Below are 7,500 nucleotides of genomic sequence, written 5' to 3'. Positions count from 1 at the left end.
TGGCCCCCTATCCCTCATCAAACCTCTGAGAATTCACACCCCCTTAAAGAGCATTTGAGATTTTACAGGTTTGCTACCAGTAGCCGTTAAAGTGTCTGAAATGGGGACACTTTTTTCAAACGGTCACAAAATCTTCTCTACTTCGAGTTTTTAGCTGAATTTTTTTGTGCATGCCAACAAAAATAGAAGGATCATGCCTACAAAATTTGGGGCCAAAAATCCTTATAAAAAAATTTTAAAAAATCCCGAACCGCAAAAAGTTTCGAAAATCGTGAAAAATAGAAAACGAGTCATCCTCCAATGAAACTTCACGTGAAGGCTTAGGGGACCATTGTATGAATTTACAAGCCATAAAAATGGCATTGGCACGGCAGAAATTTGAAGATGTGCCTAAACCCACCAGGGCCCAGCGTGTGCCGATGGTGCTCGAGGCAACCGCCCGCACCAGGGCCCAGCGTGTGCCGATGGTGCTCGAGGCAACCGACCGCACCAGGGCCCAGCGTGTGCCGATGGTGGTCGAGGCAACCGCCCGCACCAGGGCCCAGCGTGTGCCGATGGTGGTCGAGGCAACCTGCCGCACCAGGGCGGAGCGTGTGCCGATGGTGGTCGAGGCAAGCGCCCGCACCAGGGCCCAGCGTGTGCCGATGGTGGTCGAGGCAAGCGCCCGCACCAGGGCCCAGCGTGTGCCGATGGTGGTCGAGGCTGCCGATGGTGGTCGAGGCAACCTGCCGCACCAGGGCCCAGCGTGTGCCGATGGTGCTCGAGGCAACCGACCGCACCAGGGCCGAGCGTGTGCCGATGGTGCTCGAGGCAAGCTGCCGCACCAGGGCCCAGCGTGTGCCGATGGTGGTCGAGGCAACCGCCCGCACCAGGGCCCAGCGTGTGCCGATGGTGATCGAGGCAACCGACCGCACCAGGGCCCAGCGTGTGCCGATGGTGCTCGAGGCAACCTGCCGCACCAGGGCCCAGCGTGTGCCGATGGTCGTCGAGGGAACCTGCCGCACCAGGGCCCAGCGTGTGCCGATGGTGGTCGAGGCAAGCGCCCGCACCAGGGCCCAGCGTGTGCCGATGGTGCTCGGGCCCAGCGTGTGCCGATGGTGCTCGAGGCAACCGACCGCACCAGGGCCCAGCGTGTGCCGATGGTGCTCGAGGCAACCTGCCGCACCAGGGCCCAGCGTGTGCCGATGGTGCTCGAGGCAACCTGCCGCACCAGGGCCCAGCGTGTGCCGATGGTGGTCGAGGCAAGCGCCCGCACCAGGGCCCAGCGTGTGCCGATGGTGCTCGAGGCAACCGACCGCACCAGGGCCCAGCGTGTGCCGATGGTGGTCGAGGCAAGCGGCAGCACCAGGGCCCAGCGTGTGCCGATGGTGGTCGAGGCAAGCGCCCGCACCAGGGCCCAGCGTGTGCCGATGGTGGTCGAGGCAAGCGCCCGCACCAGGGCCCAACGTGTGCCGATGGTGCTGGGGGCAACCGCCCGCACCAGGGCCCAGCGTGTGCCGATGGTGATCGAGGCAACCGCCCGCCCCAGGGCCCAGCGTGTGCCGATGGTGGTCGAGGCAAGCGCCCGCACCAGTGCCCAGCGTGTGCCGATGGTGGTCGAGGCAAGGGCCCGCACCAGGGCCCAGCTTTTGCCGATGGTGATCGAGGCAACCGGCCGCTCCAGGGCCCAGCGTGTGCCGATGGTTATCGGGGCAACCGGCCGCACCAGGGCCCAGGGTCTGCCGATGGTGCTCGAGGCAACCGCCCGCACCAAGGCTCAGCATGTGCCGCTGGTGATCGAGGCAACAACCCACACCAGGGCCCAGCTTGTGCCGATGGCGGTCGAGGCAAGTGCCCGTACCGAAGGGCAGCCTATGCCGATGATGGTCGATGCATGTGCCATCACCATGCGTCATCATGTGCCATTGATGGTCGAGGCCTTGGCCGAAGTTCGATTTTGAGCCACGGTGCCCATGCTTGGCTCCAGCATGTGCTGGTGCCGCATTTTTTTCACTCGGGACAGCATCGCCGGAGCATCGCCGGAGTACCGCCGGAGAACCTGACCGGCGGCATTGGGGTTCCGGCGATTGGGAGGGGGGCCGGGGGGGTGTGCGCACATGATGTGCGATGGGTGCTGGTACTTGGCCTTGTGTTGGCCCCCTATCCCTCATCAAACCTCTGAGAATTCACACCCCCTTAAAGAGCATTTGAGATTTTACAGGTTTGCTACCAGTAGCCGTTTAAGTGTCTGAAATGGGGACACTTTTTTCAAACGGTCACAAAATCTTCTCTACTTCGAGTTTTTAGCTGAATTTTTTTGTGCATGCCAACAAAAATAGAAGGATCATGCCTACAAAATTTGGGGCCAAAAATCCTTATAAAAAAATTTTAAAAAATCCCGAACCGCAAAAAGTTTCGAAAATCGTGAAAAATAGAAAACGAGTCATCCTCCAACGAAACTTCACGTGAAGGCTTAGGGGACCATTGTATGAATTTACAAGCCATAAAAATGGCATTGGCACGGCAGAAATTTGAAGATGTGCCTAAACCCACCAGGGCCCAGCGTGTGCCGATGGTGCTCGAGGCAACCGCCCGCACCAGGGCCCAGCGTGTGCCGATGGTGCTCGAGGCAAGCGCCCGCACCAGGGCCCAGCGTGTGCCGATGGTGGTCGAGGCAACCGCCCGCACCAGGGCCGATAGTGTGCCGATGGTGCTCGAGGCAACCTGTCGCACCAGGGCCCAGCGTGTGCCGATGGTGATCGAGGCAACCTGCCGCACCAGGGCCCAGCGTGTGCCGATGGTGGTCGAGGCAAGTTCCCGCACCAGGGCCCAGCGTGTGCCGATGGTGGTCGAGGCAAGTTCCCGCACCAGGGCCCAGCGTGTGCCGATGGTGCTCGAGGCAACCTGCCGCACCAGGGCCCAGCGTCTGCCGATGGTGCTCGAGGCAACCTGCCGCACCAGGGCCCAGCGTGTGCGGATGGTGGTCGAGGCAAGCGCCCGCACCAGGGCCCAGCGTGTGCCGATGGTGGTCGAGGCAAGCGCCCGCACCAGGGCCCAGCGTGTGCCGATGGTGGTCGAGGCAAGCGCCCGCACCAGGGCCCAGCGTGTGCCGATGGTGGTCGAGGCAACCGCCCGCACCAGGGCCCAGCGTGTGCCGATGGTGCTCGAGGCAACCTGCCGCACCAGGGCCCAGCGTGTGCCGATGGTGCTCGAGGCAACCGACCGCACCAGGGCCGAGCGTGTGCCGATGGTGGTCGAGGCAAGCGCCCGCACCAGGGCCCAGCGTGTGCCGATGGTGGTCGAGGCAACCTGCCGCACCAGGGCCCAGCGTGTGCCGATGGTGGTCGAGGCAAGCGCCCGCACCAGTGCCCAGCGTGTGCCGATGGTGGTCGAGGCAAGCGCCCGCACCAGGGCCCAGCTTTTGCCGATGGTGATCGAGGCAACCGGCCGCTCCAGGGCCCAGCGTGTGCCGATGGTTATCGGGGCAACCGGCCGCACCAGGGCCCAGGGTCTGCCGATGGTGCTCGAGGCAACCGCCCGCACCAAGGCTCAGCATGTGCCGCTGGTGATCGAGGCAACAACCCACACCAGGGCCCAGCTTGTGCCGATGGCGGTCGAGGCAAGTGCCCGTACCGAAGGGCAGCCTATGCCGATGATGGTCGATGCATGTGCCATCACCATGCGTCATCATGTGCCATTGATGGTCGAGGCCTTGGCCGAAGTTCGATTTTGAGCCACGGTGCCCATGCTTGGCTCCAGCATGTGCTGGTGCCGCATTTTTTTCACTCGGGACAGCATCGCCGGAGCATCGCCGGAGTACCGCCGGAGAACCTGACCGGCGGCATTGGGGTTCCGGCGATTGGGAGGGGGGCCGGGGGGGTGTGCGCACATGATGTGCGATGGGTGCTGGTACTTGGCCTTGTGTTGGCCCCCTATCCCTCATCAAACCTCTGAGAATTCACACCCCCTTAAAGAGCATTTGAGATTTTACAGGTTTGCTACCAGTAGCCGTTAAAGTGTCTGAAATGGGGACACTTTTTTCAAACGGTCACAAAATCTTCTCTACTTCGAGTTTTTAGCTGAATTTTTTTGTGCATGCCAACAAAAATAGAAGGATCATGCCTACAAAATTTGGGGCCAAAAATCCTTATAAAAAAATTTTAAAAAATCCCGAACCGCAAAAAGTTTCGAAAATCGTGAAAAATAGAAAACGAGTCATCCTCCAACGAAACTTCACGTGAAGGCTTAGGGGACCATTGTATGAATTTACAAGCCATAAAAATGGCATTGGCACGGCAGAAATTTGAAGATGTGCCTAAACCCACCAGGGCCCAGCGTGTGCCGATGGTGCTCGAGGCAACCGCCCGCACCAGGGCCCAGCGTGTGCCGATGGTGCTCGAGGCAAGCGCCCGCACCAGGGCCCAGCGTGTGCCGATGGTGGTCGAGGCAACCGCCCGCACCAGGGCCGATAGTGTGCCGATGGTGCTCGAGGCAACCTGTCGCACCAGGGCCCAGCGTGTGCCGATGGTGATCGAGGCAACCTGCCGCACCAGGGCCCAGCGTGTGCCGATGGTGGTCGAGGCAAGTTCCCGCACCAGGGCCCAGCGTGTGCCGATGGTGGTCGAGGCAAGTTCCCGCACCAGGGCCCAGCGTGTGCCGATGGTGCTCGAGGCAACCTGCCGCACCAGGGCCCAGCGTCTGCCGATGGTGCTCGAGGCAACCTGCCGCACCAGGGCCCAGCGTGTGCGGATGGTGGTCGAGGCAAGCGCCCGCACCAGGGCCCAGCGTGTGCCGATGGTGGTCGAGGCAACCGCCCGCACCAGGGCCCAGCGTGTGCCGATGGTGGTCGAGGCAAGCGCCCGCACCAGGGCCCAGCGTGTGCCGATGGTGGTCGAGGCAACCGCCCGCACCAGGGCCCAGCGTGTGCCGATGGTGCTCGAGGCAACCTGCCGAGGCAAGTTCCCGCACCAGGGCCCAGCGTGTGCCGATGGTGGTCGAGGCAAGTTCCCGCACCAGGGCCCAGCGTGTGCCGATGGTGCTCGAGGCAACCTGCCGCACCAGGGCCCAGCGTCTGCCGATGGTGCTCGAGGCAACCTGCCGCACCAGGGCCCAGCGTGTGCGGATGGTGGTCGAGGCAAGCGCCCGCACCAGGGCCCAGCGTGTGCCGATGGTGGTCGAGGCAAGCGCCCGCACCAGGGCCCAGCGTGTGCCGATGGTGGTCGAGGCAAGCGCCCGCACCAGGGCCCAGCGTGTGCCGATGGTGGTCGAGGCAACCGCCCGCACCAGGGCCCAGCGTGTGCCGATGGTGCTCGAGGCAACCTGCCGCACCAGGGCCCAGCGTGTGCCGATGGTGCTCGAGGCAACCGACCGCACCAGGGCCGAGCGTGTGCCGATGGTGGTCGAGGCAAGCGCCCGCACCAGGGCCCAGCGTGTGCCGATGGTGGTCGAGGCAACCTGCCGCACCAGGGCCCAGCGTGTGCCGATGGTGGTCGAGGCAACCGCCCGCACCAGGGCCCAGCGTGTGCCGATGGTGATCGAGGCAACCGACCGCACCAGGGCCCAGCGTGTGCCGATGGTGCTCGAGGCAACCTGCCGCACCAGGGCCCAGCGTGTGCCGATGGTCGTCGAGGGAACCTGCCGCACCAGGGCCCAGCGTGTGCCGATGGTGGTCGAGGCAAGCGCCCGCACCAGGGCCCAGCGTGTGCCGATGGTGCTCGAGGCAACCGACCGCACCAGGGCCCAGCGTGTGCCGATGGTGGTCGAGGCAACCGCCCGCACCAGGGCCCAGCGTGTGCCGATGGTGGTCGAGGCAACCTGCCGCACCAGGGCGGAGCGTGTGCCGATGGTGGTCGAGGCAAGCGCCCGCACCAGGGCCCAGCGTGTGCCGATGGTGGTCGAGGCAAGCGCCCGCACCAGGGCCCAGCGTGTGCCGATGGTGGTCGAGGCTGCCGATGGTGGTCGAGGCAACCTGCCGCACCAGGGCCCAGCGTGTGCCGATGGTGCTCGAGGCAACCGACCGCACCAGGGCCGAGCGTGTGCCGAGCACCAAGCTGCCGCACCAGGGCCCAGCGTGTGCCGATGGTGGTCGAGGCAACCGCCCGCACCAGGGCCCAGCGTGTGCCGATGGTGCTCGAGGCAACCTGCCGCACCAGGGCCCAGCGTGTGCCGATGGTCGTCGAGGGAACCTGCCGCACCAGGGCCCAGCGTGTGCCGATGGTGGTCGAGGCAAGCGCCCGCACCAGGGCCCAGCGTGTGCCGATGGTGCTCGAGGCAACCGACCGCACCAGGGCCCAGCGTGTGCCGATGGTGCTCGAGGCAACCTGCCGCACCAGGGCCCAGCGTGTGCCGATGGTGGTCGAGGCAAGCGCCCGCACCAGGGCCCAGCGTGTGCCGATGGTGGTCGAGGCAAGCGCCCGCACCAGGGCCCAGCGTGTGCCGATGGTGCTCGAGGCAACCGACCGCACCAGGGCCCAGCGTGTGCCGATGGTGGTCGAGGCAAGCGGCCGCACCAGGGCCCAGCGTGTGCCGATGGTGGTCGAGGCAAGCGCCCGCACCAGGGCCCAGCGTGTGCCGATGGTGGTCGAGGCAAGCGCCCGCACCAGGGCCCAACGTGTGCCGATGGTGCTGGGGGCAACCGCCCGCACCAGGGCCCATCGTGTGCCGATGGTGATCGAGGCAACCGCCCGCCCCAGGGCCCAGCGTGTGCCGATGGTGGTCGAGGCAAGCGCCCGCACCAGTGCCCAGCGTGTGCCGATGGTGGTCGAGGCAAGCGCCCGCACCAGGGCCCAGCTTTTGCCGATGGTGATCGAGGCAACCGGCCGCTCCAGGGCCCAGCGTGTGCCGATGGTTATCGGGGCAACCGGCCGCACCAGGGCCCAGGGTCTGCCGATGGTGCTCGAGGCAACCGCCCGCACCAAGGCTCAGCATGTGCCGCTGGTGATCGAGGCAACAACCCACACCAGGGCCCAGCTTGTGCCGATGGCGGTCGAGGCAAGTGCCCGTACCGAAGGGCAGCCTATGCCGATGATGGTCGATGCATGTGCCATCACCATGCGTCATCATGTGCCATTGATGGTCGAGGCCTTGGCCGAAGTTCGATTTTGAGCCACGGTGCCCATGCTTGGCTCCAGCATGTGCTGGTGCCGCATTTTTTTCACTCGGGACAGCATCGCCGGAGCATCGCCGGAGTACCGCCGGAGAACCTGACCGGCGGCATTGGGGTTCCGGCGATTGGGAGGGGGGCCGGGGGGGTGTGCGCACATGACGTGCGATGGGTGCTGGTGCTTGGCCCTTGTGTTGGCCCCCTATCCCTCATCAAACCTCTGAGAACTCACACCCCCTTAAAGAGCGTTTGAGATTTTACAGGTTTGCTGCCAGTAGCCGTTAAAGTGTCTGAAACGGGGACACTTTTTTCAAACGGTCACGAAATCTTCTCCGGTTCGAGTTTTTAGCTGAATTTTTTTGTGCATGCCAACAAAAATAGAAGGATCACGTCCACAAAATTTGGGGCCAAAACTCCTT

This window comes from Durio zibethinus, unplaced genomic scaffold, assembly GCF_047325235.1.
Source record: "Durio zibethinus cultivar Kanyao isolate XHJ-2024 unplaced genomic scaffold, ASM4732523v1 HiC_scaffold_325, whole genome shotgun sequence".
NCBI lineage: Eukaryota > Viridiplantae > Streptophyta > Magnoliopsida > Malvales > Malvaceae > Durio > Durio zibethinus.
This window is presented reverse-complemented; position numbering follows the sequence as displayed.